Source organism: Grampus griseus (genome assembly GCF_964374135.1).
Source record: "Grampus griseus genome assembly, chromosome: 3".
Lineage (NCBI taxonomy): Eukaryota > Metazoa > Chordata > Mammalia > Artiodactyla > Delphinidae > Grampus > Grampus griseus.
Window position 1 is genome coordinate 90,507,140 of NC_139019.1, and position 14,757 is coordinate 90,521,896.

Genomic DNA, 14,757 nt, shown 5'->3' on the forward strand with positions numbered 1-14,757 from the left:
ATTTGTACAAGAGACACACACTTTAAGCTTCCATAGCTTTCCAACCCTCCTTATCTTCTCTGAATTCCCTCTTTGCCCTAATGGGCAGCTCTTTGCTGTGCTGAACAGGGTAATTAAGCAAGAATGGAATTGGAAGAAGACAAAGAGACTGAGTAGGTATATATCAGAAATGGTAAGAAACTGCAGTTTCTGTGATGTAAAGGTCTTGTTGGTTGAAGAAAGGGTTAGGAGAGAAGTGGACTGAAGACAGAAGCCAGCAGAGAGGTTGATGAACTGCTAATGTAGCATGAGTGCCTGGAGCACAGTAAATTCTCAATAAATATTTGCTGCATGAATGAGTGAGTAAGCAACTGCTACAATGAATGGACTCTGAGGAGAAAGATACCTAAGGGTTTAGAATGTGTTAGGAGAAGAGCGTGCCCCCCCTTCCTCCCCACCCCTACTCCACCCAGTTAAATTTACTGCCTCTTTAAGAGCTTCCAAAAGTCTTCGTATTGGTTTTCAAAGTTCCTTTCTGCTTTTAATGTTACCCAGTGCAGATTTGGATCTTCAGATAGGAAGGAGCAAAATGGCCTTGATTGGAGCTACATATGTATCTTCAACATTTTGTTCAGATGTATATTAAAGTTTCCTTAGAGCAAGTTATGTGAATTTATCAGATTTTAAAAATTGTAGCATTTAAACTATATTCATTCTTTACAAATAAATGAATCACCTGAGGGAAGTAAGCATAGGTAGCCTAGACATATATTGATACTTCTTCTTATGGTATTTGGCTCATAGTCAGTTGGACTCGTGGTTTTAAATCCTGACTTAAGGAACAAATAACTAACATAGAGCGGTTTGCTTAACTTCTCTGAACCTCAGAACAAATTTGAAGCTGTACTATGATCCTAAGGAGGCTGAGACACTCTGATCCACTATAAGGATAGCCTTATCCTAAAACTGTCATGTTCCCATATGCTTAGTTAAGACTCTTCTGGACTAGTTTATTTGAATGTTGCCTAAATTTGCCAATAATTGGTCCTTTTTCAACACCTTTTTAGCTGACTTCTTTCATGGACATATTCCTTCTTTAGGTACATTAACAGAGTCAATTTATAGTTAGATCCTGCTGGCTCTGGAGCCGTGAGATCTTCCTAAGGAAGACTTACATATTTCTCTGCTAATTATGGTCTAACAGAGAAAAATCTCCTGTTCTTTGTAAATAATTGCAGGACAGGAATTTCACAATGAAGTTGTCATCTACCAATGGCACTTCCTATTTACCTTCTAACCTCTGTTTGTTTAAATCATTTTGGAATCAGGAGTCTCTTTCCTTCCCTTCTCCCCAGCCTTTCTGGTTCTCTCATCTTGCAGTCTAGTTGATTTTGATGGAATAGAGTTAATTCAGCTATAGGTAAGAGTGAAAAACTAAATGCTGTTGATAAATTTCATGTACAGTGATAAATGGATGAAATATTCAGATTTAACAGAGGACATCTGAAGAATGGCAGGCAGCCAGTAGAGCACTCAGCTACTCTATAAACTCTTAGTGGTCGTACATAATAGACTTTTTTCCCCCTGAATGTTGTTGTCCACATATCTGTTGCCATTAAGTTACTTAATTCTACAGTTATCTTTAAATTTGAATCAAACTGAAAATATATCCTGCATTATTATCCATTTATTTCTTTCTTGAGAGTTAAAAATCAAAATATGGTCTCTGTTTCCTGTACTTAGGTCAAAAACCAAACATATTTAATTGTAATGATAGAAATTCATTTCTGGTCTAATGATGACTCTAATAGTATCTAATGAATGAACTAATGGAGCAACTGATGAAGCGATAATTATGTTAGTCCACTATAGTCAAAATGGTTGTATTTTATTAACAAAAGATCTGTTCTATGGTGCTCCTAAAAACCGAAACATGGTAAATCCAAGTGGAATCTGCTGTTTCATGTAGAGTATGAATAGTAAATTGCATAGGACAATGGATTACAATTTTAGGGATTAAAATCAGTGATATTTTGTGTCCAAGATAATCCCCCAAAAAAATTTCCACAAAATTATGATATCATGGAAAAACCTCCAGAACATTTTCTGTTCCATCTCAATCTAGTCACAATTCTTATAAATTTATTGAACTTTTTAAGTGGACAAGTTCTGAGGTTGTTTAAGAGTAAATTTTCAAGTAGTTTTTTTCCAGAAAATGATTGTATTTTAAGACAACTAAGTTAGCAGTGTCCTTCTGGTCTTCTAATTAAACTTTTTTAAAGGTTGTTTTTTTTTTTTCTGATTTTTGTCTAACTCCAGTATCAGAATAACTTGTGAATTTTTAATTGTCTTTTTTTTTCTGTTTTCTCCTTGTGTTTTTGCGTGCTAGATTATGTTTGTTCAAATGCTAAACATTATGTATAAAAGGTTTTAGAATTTGAGGCTTTAAATGTTGTTGCCTTCCAAAAGAGCAGATTTTATTTTGCTCTAACAGGCAGTTAAGGTAAGGAACAGATCACTTTAACCTAATCAGGCAGTGGACTGATTCAAAGCTGGGCTTCCTGAGGGTGGATCTATTTCTTGTCAACTGTTACTCATAGGGTTTTGCTCTTTAAGGGTCCCAATTTAAGCCAGGGGATTTTGCGAGGGCGCCCCCTTCCTTGACAGACAGAATCTAAATGCCAGCTTCTGTTCCCTCTACCCTGTGAGATGACCCCATCAGTTACTGATTTAGAATCAGTAAATGCTTTTAAAGGGAAAGCATAGGCATCAGATATCAGGGTTGTTTTTATGGGTTTTTCTTCTCTTCTAGATCTTGGCTCCTTAAGCCTTAACTTCCTTCGTAACTCTGAGATGTCTTCAAATATACTTTAAAATATATTTTATTTAGCTTGTTTTCATTGTTCTTGGCTGTACGCTTGTCTACCCCACCATTACTGAGAGCAGAAATTCAGTACATGTGGTTTTAAGAGTTCTTTCACAGACACTAGTGTGTCTTCCTGTTTTATGTCAACCCTTTGGGGCAAGCAGATGAAGAGCATTGTCCCCACTATACAGATGTGGAAACTGAGAATGAGTCAAGGTAAATGATCTTCCCCAAATAGGCAGCTGGTGTGTCTTTTCGTCCAACTCTTCCTCCTTATATGGCCTCACTGTCTTTCTTATTAAATCCAGTTAGCACCTTTTAAATCACTTCCAAGGGAATAAACTATTGTTTATTGTGTTTATGGAGAATCCCTGATGTATTGGTTGGTCCTATGCAAAACTGTGTATGATTTAACTCACTCAATCACCCTTCATGTTTTTCTAAGGCATTATTATCCCCATTTTTTTCAAGAACACCAACTGTAGAAATTGATAAGTCATAAAGTCAGGCCTGAAACTCACATCTGTCTGACTACAAACTTTCTTTTTTCATTTCCCAAAAGTGAAAATATTCTCTTTCCAAACAACAAGCCATCAACATGCAGGAGAAGTAGTGCTTATGTTTGGGGATTATGAATTTACTCCATTAATTACCTGACAGAGTCCTATTGTATCAGTCCTAATAGTCGTTTCTACTTCAGCATTCCTGGGTCTCTTACTCTTGGTGGAAGTAAATGGAATTTTCAGGACATTGTCATTAGGAAAAGATTCTAGAAATGGAACTTAGGTCTTTTCTCCAGTCTCCATGGAGTTGTGTCAGGGTTGGTATTCTTGTTAACCAAAATCAGAACACATCTGAATTTGTGAAGACTATTGTGTCAAAAATTAGTCATTAATGTAATTGTCTAAAGTGAAGACCTATAAAATCTTATTGTCTAAAAGGATAATTGGTCACTATAATGAGGGCCATTTGTGAGTGCCTTTTGGGGTCCTGGCAGTGGCAGGGCAGTTTGCTAACCATGATCTCATTTAATCCTCACAGCAACACATATACAAGGTAGGCCTTGATATATACATTTTGTAGACCAGATAACTGAGGATCAGAGTGTTCCGTTAACTACCATTAGATCACTCAGTTTACATTGGATCCAATAATTAAATGAAACTGGACTCAAGTACATTAGATTCCAAAGCATATGATTTTTCTACCATGCCGTGCTGCTGCTATGTAAGCAAATGCCAGTACTCTTAATACTTAAAAATAAAACTTCAAATTAGTAATGTAACATTTTGTTCTGCTTAAGTGTTGGCTTAACTTAAACATTTTTATATACATATATATATATATACTTGTTTTTCAACCATGGATATTTTAAATACGTCTTCCCTTATGCAGTTTTATCTGGCTACATATGAAGAAAACATATACTTTGATTTGGACTAGATTTAAAGTCTACTTTTCCCAGAAGCTTGGCTCTGAAGGGAAAAATAAAAGTGAGGTAGTAGAAAGGGACACAGGATAAATGGAGGCTTATTTATTATTTTAAGCTGGCACACTGGTAACACATTAATTTGCTGATGGGAAGGAGGCTACAGGATGGGGAAGCAGGAGAGATCTGTGTGAGAAGGACTTTTATTTGGAACATTCCAGAGAAGACACTGAAGGAATAAGATCTAGAGCCACATAAAAGGATTTGTTTTAAAAAAAGTTTCCCTCTTCCTCAGAAGCATAGTCAAGCTGCAGCAGAATCAAAGGACCTACAATAGTCGCAACAATGTTGAAAAAGAGGACTTAATATCAGGGCTGGGATATAATTCTAGCCTACTTACAAACTAACAAGTTAGCCTTGTACACCTTCATGGATGTTGGGAAAAGATATGAGACTCCTGGTCAGAGTCCCCTGGGGGCATCACAGCAGGCTCAAATGGATGCCTGCAGACAGAGTAGGGTGTGTTCCAGGAGAGGAAATAACTTATATTGTCCATAAACAGGCAAATGAACAAACAAAATGTACAATGGAATATCATTCACCAATGAAAAGGAATGTTCCTTTGATATATACTGTAACATGGATGAACCTCAAGTACATTATGCTAAGTTAAAAAAAAAAAAACAGACAGGAAAGACTACATATTTTATGACTCCGTTTATCTGGAATTTCCAGAAGGGGCAAACCTATAGAGACAGAAAGCAAAGCAGTGGTTGCCTAGGGCTGGGAATGGGATTGTGTTGGGGGAGAGGAGAGTGTAAGAGGTTTAAGTAGCTCAGACTTGATAAGCTTTATTCTTTCAGTATTGTTGAAGAGAAATTGATCTCCTAACAATGGCTGGGAGAGAATGGAATAGGACACTTGAGGAAAGAAGTGGTAAAGCTTGGAAATGTGAGAACAGACAAGAATAAGGACTTTCCAGAAGCACTAAGGATCTGCCGAGGCCAGAGGCTATGTGTTTTTGGAGAATCTGGTCTGTGTTAGTTTATATTGTTGGTTAAATCTCTCCATATCTTTAGTACAGTTTTTGACAGCATCTTTTTCCCTTGGTTTTTATCTTACTTTTTGGTTTTCTTTATCTTGATCCCTTTCTTGAGTTCCTCTTCCTCTTTTCATCCCTTAAATGTCTGCCTTTCCTAAAGTTATTCATACATTCTCCGTAGGTAAATTGAATGCTCTCTTGTGGCTTCAGTCACATTGGTGACTGTTGTCTCAGCAGAGATGGAAACAGTATTTTCAACAATCTGCTGGACATTTTCACCTGCAAGTCCCATAGGCACCTCTAAATCAATATGTCCTGAAATGAACTCAGCATCTTTCCCTCAACTCTCAATCTTGCTTTTCCTCCCTACTTCTGTGAACTGACCTAACAGCTAAGCTAATCACTGATTTCTCCCTCTTCCTCTCACTTCTCCCTGCCCCACTCCCCATAATTCTTTCTGTGAGCAGCTCTCAAATCCATTCCCTCTCCCCTTTCCCATTGCTTCTGTCCTTTTGAGACTTCACATTCTCTTTCCCATTGCAATAGACTCCTAACTGGCATTAGTTTCACTCTCTTCCATCCATCTATGTTTAAAGCACTCATTTGATCACAGATCAGCCCAGAAGGCTACTCACTACTTTTAGTTCAAGGAAATTCTTTTAAACATGGCAAACAAAACCCCTTACAGTCTGGCCTCATTCTACCATTTCAGATTCACTACCCACTTTATTCTCTTCTCACTACCGTGTTAACCAGAGGACGTTATCTTCACCCTCAAGTAGCTCACGGTCTAGAAGAGGGAAAGTAAACTGTGATATGGACCCAAATATTACTTTTAATACTACCATCACCTCCAAAAAAGTGTACTAGGCTTATAGAGACAACCACACTATGACAAGATAAAAAAATAAAGGATGACAAGGGACTAAAAAAATAAAGATAAGAATCAGTAGTACACAAAAAACCTATCACAAGATACTTTGCATTTGCTAGAGACTGGTCACAAATTTGGCTGTAAGAATTCATGTGGGGAAGATAAATGCTATAATTGGGGCATAAACACAGTACATTGGTTACAAATTAAGGGGGTCTTCTAAGCCAGAAATGACTTCAGGGAGCTAATAGAGCCTTTTGAGCTGAATCTTAAATGGGAAATAGAAAATTAGCAGGTGAAGGGTAGAGGGAAGGGCAAAGTGATGGCCAAGGCAGAGCACACTGATGGGGGGTTAGATATGAGTATCTTCATGTGCATCTTAGAAGCTGTTCTGGACAGAAAGCAAGCAATTTTTAGATATTTGTCAGATGAATGATTGAATAAACTCTATGCTCTTGGGCAATTTATATGTCTTTGGGTCAGGCTTTTCATTTATAGTATGAGAGAATTGGACTGGGAATCCCTTAGGCCCATTGCCAGGTCTACAATTTGATTTGGCCTCCTCTTTCTCCTATGCTGTCAACTCTTCGGCCAGCACCCACAATGAGCCACAGTTCCCTCACTCTCTCCCTAGCTTCTCAAATTTAACAGGTGCTAGTAGTCCCTTTGAAACTGTTTTTTTTTAAAGCATATAAATTTAATACTCTTTGGGAGAGTTCTTAGAAAAAGCACCAATACAGACAAAGGTGACATGAATGTAATAAGAAAAAGCAGTGAACGAAGCTTCTGTAGGAGGGGTAGATGTACACAGGGTACAGCAGAATTCATTTAAATACAGTTTTGTATGTAGCAGCATAATGATGTACTGGCAGCCCTTAAAACTTGGTTCCTGAAACTCATATTATTAGGGGCTTTTACCCTGTGTCATTCAATCCTTCAGTACACATTTTCACCAGACCAATGTCTTTCTCATATAAACTTAAAGTCATCTAATAACATGTCCATTTAAGAAAAAGCTGCCATTGGTCGGGAGAGCAGTAGGGCTCTTAATCTTTGTGCCAGGAAGTCTGAGGGCCTCAGGATATGATTGGATTAGAGCTCTTCAGCTGCATTGTCTGTGCTAACTGCTGGACTGGAGATGAGCTCAATTCAATTTGCAGCAATTAAGGTGACAGAAGCAAATGTACAAAAGTCATATTTTAAAGCAGATCCTTGGAGAGAAATAGGCATTGCCTGTGTTTTCTCATCCTACGAGTTTAAAATGATGAGAAGAAAAACAGTCCCAACTGTGGGAAAGAGCATGTGGGCCAACATAGCAAACAGTGGAAGTAAAACGCATGGTCTTGGAGTGATAACGCCTATCGAGGCCAAAGAATCACAGCCTGGGAGTCGAAGGAAACACACCCCATTGTGATTCCTTCCCAGATCTCCAGATGTAGCTAGGCCTGTTAGTGACTGAGAGACCTGTAGGAACTGGGACACCAGGGCAGCCTTTTGGGTCAGTGTTGTGATTAAAATCCTAGGAGAGATTTTATTTTTAGCACAGCTTACAATGGAGCAACAGGAAATTGTGCAGCATAGCTAAAAACTACATGGCCCTGGACCTTTGAAAATGATCTTAAAACGCAGATAGCATCTTAACTGCCTTCTTATTATGTAAGAAACATGAAAAGGAAATTACTAAATCTGAAAAGAAATATAGCGATAAGTATGTTTAAATACAAAAGACAAAAATATCAACCAAAATTATTCTTCTATTTTTACAGCTCTAAAACCCCTATAATGATTGAACGTATTGTTTCTTCTAAAAATTGAAGTCACTAGTGTATTTTGCATAAAGCTATAAACTCTTAACTGTGTATATGTGGTTCAACTTACTTGGCATTTTTTTTTAATTTCAACTAAATTTTTTGTAGGAATTGTTATTTGTTGCCTCATGAAACAAATACTCTATTTTGCTGAATTGAATCACTTTGATTTTGTTCAAAATAAGTTTCTAAAAAGATCCATGTTATTACAATAATATCTAGGAGCTATGTAACTGTGAGTTTATTCCTAAGGACAACAATCACGTTTCTACCTGTTGCATGTTGCTTTGGGAAGCATGTATACATACAGCAGTTCTCCCTCTGGATCCATGGCCAGTGTGCTTGCAACAAGTGAGCATCACTTCCCAGTCCAGTACTTTTGTTCTACATGATAAGGAACATAGGCAAAGGAGTTGTCCAGATGTCCACAGTCTGAAATTTTTCTGGCATCCATTCACCTAGCAATTAGTATTGATTCCACAAATATTTATTGACCGCCTACTGTGAGCGAGACTTGGAGCGAGGCTCCATGGGTGATCAAAGCAACAGTCTAGTGAGAAGGCCAAGAATTTTTCCCACAATACCCAGCAGAAGACATCGACCAAACACATCTGCTATAGTCTTGCTACCTAAATGAAGAGAAAAAGATTGCACGATTTCACTTTCCTTTGCTTGGTCACTAATATCTTCACCTACAATCTTAGCTCTAAGTTACAAACCTGCATTTGCAACTTGAGAAGTTCCCTGCTATTGCTCTTCCCAGTCAGTCATGGATGGCCTGGCTCAACTTATAAAATATTTTAAATTGAATGTCTGAGTTTCAGAGACCTATCCCTGTGACACTCTGATGAACAAATCAGCTGGGAACAAAATTCCTTTTAGCAGAAGGAGCCTGGAAGAGAAACAGTTGAGTTCTGATGGTAGGACCAAACTATGGTGTGCAGAGTTCACGTGAGACGAGGTGGGGGAGGCACCTGCATTTGTGCTCCTGCCCCACACGTCTGCTCTAGAGATGTTTCTGACAAAAAAACTAATAAATTTCTTGGCTGTACAAACCTTAGTATAACATATATTACATCTATGATGATGTATTTATTAGTAATTTCTCTACTATCTGTGGTCTCATCTGGGGCAGAACCCAAATCTTATTCTTTATTAAATCCAGCAAGTACCTGGCTCACATTAGACAGTTAAAAATATTGATTAAATATCATTACCCCATCCTCACAATCTAATCCTCACTGTAGTCTTGGTCCTTTCTCTTAGAACAGTTTCCCTTCTCTCCAATCCCATACTCCTCCCCTACACCTATCCTACCGCCAGTTCCCACTCTCCCTACAGCTAGAAAACTTCTGTACATCCTTCAGGTCTGAACTACCTCTGGAATCCTTTTCTCACCCTGCATAGCCTCCAGAATAAATTGCCTGCCCTTTCTAGGAGCTCCCAGGCCATTCTCTAATATCTCTATCACAGCGTTTAGCACACTGTGTTGATTGTTGTCTGTCTACTCATACCAAGAGAAACCCCATGAGTGCAGAGGCCGTGTCTGGTTTACTACTGAGCGCCCAGCACATGGTGGTCATTCCATAATATTTATTGAATAAATAAATGAATGGATATATTTGTTAGAATGCATCCTCTCCATTAATTAGATGAAGTATATTACTAATTTAACGTATATATTATAGAAAATTAATGAAATTTTCACCATTCTTCTTATACCTACTATTCTTACCTCTATGCTACCTGAAAACAGCTCCCAAGAAAGTTCACTCCTCCATCCAGCCAGTCACTAGACATCACACAAGGACATGTCCTGAACACAGGCATTTAACCCTAAATTATATCAAAATGAAAATGCATAAATATCATATTTAGGTCAAAGCTTGAGAATTCATAATAAAGCAAATGATAGGAAATTCTAGTGGCTGAAGCACTTCCTGTCTAAGGGGTGGGGATGCTCATAAGAACTCATGTGTATTTAACAGACAAGGAGGGATTCCCATCAGGAAGGCCGCACATGGTTGTGCAAGTTGGTTCTGTAACAACCCCAAAGAGTACTTCTTGCATAAACTGAGCCATGAGTAGCACTCCCTGGAGGGGTATCACAAAGCTGTTGTGGTAAAGCTCTAGTCCTGAAGAGTGACCATGGGAAAATCCACACTGTTTATGGCAGGCAGGAGGTAACTGATTCTCTCCCCTTCTGGGGAGAATGGGAGATGGAAAAAAAAAGTTAATTATCAGCCATTCTTTTCCATCATCTTTCCAACATCTTTAACAACTGGAGAAAACCAAGCAGGTGCAGCACACAGAGGACGCACTAATTACATTTGTGTTGGCTGATGGATGTACCACAGAATCCACATTTAGAGAGCAACGCAGAGGATAATGCAATGGTAGCCGAAGTTCTCAACTTACACTGACACAATAGTCCTTCTTTTCCCCTTCTCTCATACTCTATTTAACAATGTTCAGAAAGTATAGTTCAAGAAACCATTTCAATTAAAATTTTAGTAAGTAGATGATGTAACTTAATCATGAGTTGGAAAAATTCGTATTCTAAGGAAATATCATATGAAAACTTATTTTTAAGAACCAATTAATATTAACTCCCTGAATATTTTAATCTATTCTCACATTTTATTTGACCCTGGTGCATAACAGGTATCCAATAAATAAAAAGGTGAGGAGGGATATTCCATCTTTCATCCTTTAAAAATATGATGAGTTTGTGTTTCTTGGCAATGTTCAAAATAATTGAATGGAGAAAGTCAGAATTTTTGCATCAATATAGCTTTTCTTGTTATACATCTCTTTTATTTTGTCCTATCTGTTCTGTTCATGCCCTATTTTGTAAACATTTTCAAAATTCAGCTTCTAACACCAGCTACTTTGAGAACTTAAAACTTCTTGCTGCAACATTAAAGAAAGAAGGTACTTTCTGAAAAATAACTATACTATTTGAGGTACTAACCATCTAAGAAAAATTTCAATCCAAAATTACAAAAAGTCAACAATTTTCTAGAATTGTTTTTTGTTGTTTTGTCTCATGTTTTGAATTGACCTTTTTCAAATGTCTTTACCACAACTTTTTGTCAGCTGAAAACATCTTGTGCAAGTTGGTGATCTACAGTCTATCAAAAGTGTTTTCTCTTGAAATTCTGGGAAGACAGAAACCACAACAAAGTAGTCTTTCAGTCTTCCCAAATATCCCCATAAGAATAGACAGAGAAACTAGGACTAAAAAACCAAAACCTCACTGACAGTATCTATAGCAAAACCAGATGACAAGGTATGTCCATGAAGCTAAAATATGAGTGAATGAGGACAAACTAATGACAATTTGCAAGAGCCACATGGTATTAGCATTAGAAGAAGCAAAGGAAGCAAGAGAGCATGTGATGGAACTAAGAATAGGAGAACACTCAAATCTCTAAAATCTCCAAATCTTTGGGAGCAGGATGGGCCAGTATAAGAAGAAAGCTGAGGGATTTTCTTTCTTTTTTTTTTTTTTTGCGGTACGCCGGCCTCTCGCTGTTGTGGCCTCTCCCGTTGCGGAGCACAGGCTCCGGACGCTCAGGCTCAGCGTCCATGGCTCACGGTCCCAGCCGCTCCGCGGCATGTGGGATCTTCCCGGACCGGGGCAGGAACACGTATCCCCTGCATCGGCAGGCGGACTCTCAACCACTGCGCCACCAGGGAAGCCCAGCTGAGGGTTTTTTGGAATGCAAATTTTCGAGAAGTGCGAGAGCTACACCCACAGTAAGGTTTGAAGAGACTAATGCAGTCAAGGCCCTGTGAACTCATGAAATTAATATCTAAAGCCTCTTTGGGGGGAAAAAACCCTGTGTTTAGGAGAAACTTCTGGAAAGAGACTTTAGTAATCAGAGTAGAGATGGTAGAGGAAAGGGAATGATGTTCCAGATAGAGAAGAGATCTCAGAAAGTATGTTTCCAATTTTTGAATGCTTCATGAAAGTAACCGGAAAGTCGAGAGCCATGAAACTAGAATAGATATCCTGACCTACCACTCTGTCAAAAGGTTAAGAAAACAAATTTAACTGAGATGTGGCTCAGTTAATTACAATACAAAATGATTATAAGAGGACAGAAAATAAGGAGTAGAATAGGGTCCCCTTAGGCAGTGAAAGCATGTCGGGAGGATATGCCCACAAAATAGATGAAATTATAACTTAATATTGCAAAATAAACTAAAATTAAGAAAATCATAGTAAAAAGAACAATGTAAATCAAAAGTAGAAAAACTTTAATTAAAGTATGCTTGTTTTACAGTATTAGTTTCAGGTGTACAACATAGTGATTAAATATTTTTATAGATTATACTCCACTTAAGGTTATTACAAAATAATGGCTATATGTACCTGTGCTGTTCAATATATCCTTGTTGCTTATCTGTTTTATACATAGTAGTTTGTGTCTTAATCCCTCACCCTTATCGTGCCCCTCCCTTCTCCCCTCTCCCCACTGGTAACCACTTGTTTGTTCTCTTTGTGAATCTGTTTCTGTTTTGTTATATATATTAGTTTGTTTTATTTTTTAGATTTCACATATAAGTGATAGCATAGAGTATTTGTCTTTCTCTGTCTGACTTATTTCACAAAGCATAATTCTCTCTAGGTCCATTCACATTGTTGCAAATGGCAGAATTTCATTCATTTTTTTAAAATTGTTACAAATATTTATTAAAAAGTGCAATTCAAAGTTTAGGCAAGAACATCATTGCAAACCACACACACACAAAGGGAAAACAAAAGCCCAACACAAACAAAAAAACAAGATACAAACAAAACAAGAAAAAAAAGTTAGCATGCTAAGGAATGGACCCCAAGAGATGAGGAGACAGAAGTCAAAGCTAGAACTCTACCCAGATGTTGCTGTGCTTCCCAAGTGCAAAAGAAGGTGGAGAGGAGAGACCTGCAGCCTCTACCACTAAGTGCTGGCTCTGGGTTCAGCTGCTACTTCAATATTAGGTTTTCATCAGGGAGGTTATAAAAGTATCCTATATACATGTGTACACTGGAGGCGTTTTAAAAGTCATCAGAAGCTTGAAGTGTATAGTGTCTCAGCAGTTTCAGCTACTAAAGCCCAATTAAAGCGTCTGTCATTTAAATTTGGATTGGCTTAGTTATTTGAATGGATGATAAAATCGAATTGTGAATGAAAATGGCTTAGTAATATTCCATTATGTATATATACCACATCTTTATCCATTCATCTGTTGATGGGCACTTAGGTTCCTTCCATATCTTGGCCCTTGTAAATAATTCTGCTGTGAACATTGGGGTGCATGTAACTTTTTGAATTAGTGTTTTCGTTTTCTTTGGATATATACCCAGGAGTGAAATTGCTGGATCATATGGTAGTTCTATTTTCAGTTTTTTGAAGAACCTTTTTACTGTTTTCCAGTATGGTTGCACCAATTTACATTCCCACCAACAGTGCACAAGAGTTCCCTTTTTCCCACATCCTTGCCAACATTTGTTATTTGTGGGTTTTTTTATGATAACCATTCTGTAAGGTGTGAAGTGATATTTCACTATGATTCTGATTGGCATTTCTCTGATGATCAGTGATGTTAAGCATCTTTATATGTGCCTGTTGGCCATCTGTAGGTTTTCTTTGGGTAAATGTCTATTCTGGTCTTCTGCCCATTTTTTAATCAGCTTGCTTGTTTTTCTGATATTGACTTTTATGAGCTCTTTATATATGTTAGATATTAATTCCTTATTGTTCATATCATTTACAGATATTTTCTCCCATTCAGTAGATTGTCTTTTCATTTTGTCAGTGGTTTCCTTTGCAATGCAAAAACTTTTAAATTTAATTAGGTCCCATTTGCTTACTTTTGCTTTTACTTCTTTTGCTTAGGAGACAGATCTGATAAAATATTGCTATAATTTATGTCAAAGAGTATTCTGCTTACAATCTCTTCTAGGAGTTTTATGGTTTCAGGTCTTACATTTACGTCTTTAATCCATTTTGAGTTTATTTTTGTATATGGCATGAAGAAATGTTCTAATCTCATTCTTATACAAGTAGCTGTACAGTTTTCCCAGTACCACTTATTGAAGGGACTGTCTTTTCTACATTGTATACTCTTGCCTCTTTTGTCATATATTAATTGACTGTAAGTGTGTAGGTTTATTTCTGAGCTCTCTATTCTGTTCCACTGATCTATGTATCTGTTTTTGTACCAGTTCCATGCTGTTTTGATTACTGTAGCTTTGTAGTATAGTCTGAAAGCAGGGACCGTGATACCTCCAGCTTTGTTCTTTTTTCCCAAGATTGCTTTCAAAACTTGGGGTTTTTTATGGTTCCATAGAAATTTTAGGATTATTTATTCTAGTTCTGTGGAAAATGTCATGGGTAGTTTGATAGAGATTGCATTAAATCTGTAGATTGCTTTGGGTAGTATGGAAATTTTAACAATATTAATTCTTCCAATCCAAGAACATGGGATATCTTTTCATTTCTTTGTATCACCTTCAATTTCCTTCATCAGTGTTTTATAGTTTTCAAAGTATAGGTCTTTCACTTCCTTGGTTAAGTTTATTCCTAGGCATTTTATTCTTTTTGACACAATTTTAAACAGGATTGTTTTCTTCCTTTCTCTTTCTGGTAGTTCATTATTAGTGTATTGAAAAGCAATAGATTTCTGTATATTAATCTTGCATCTTGCAATTTGCCTGAATTCATTTATTAGTTCTTATAGTTTTTTTGTAGAGACTTTAGGATTTTC

General features: G+C 37.3%; 1 protein-coding gene across 1 annotated transcript in view; it reads left to right on the forward strand.

Moving 5' to 3' along the window:
- Window positions 1-14,757, forward strand: part of CAMK4 (calcium/calmodulin dependent protein kinase IV) — a gene marked incomplete at its 3' end in the record, with an annotated part of 217,656 nt that overhangs the window by 142,462 nt on the left and 60,437 nt on the right. The window lies entirely within an intron of this gene.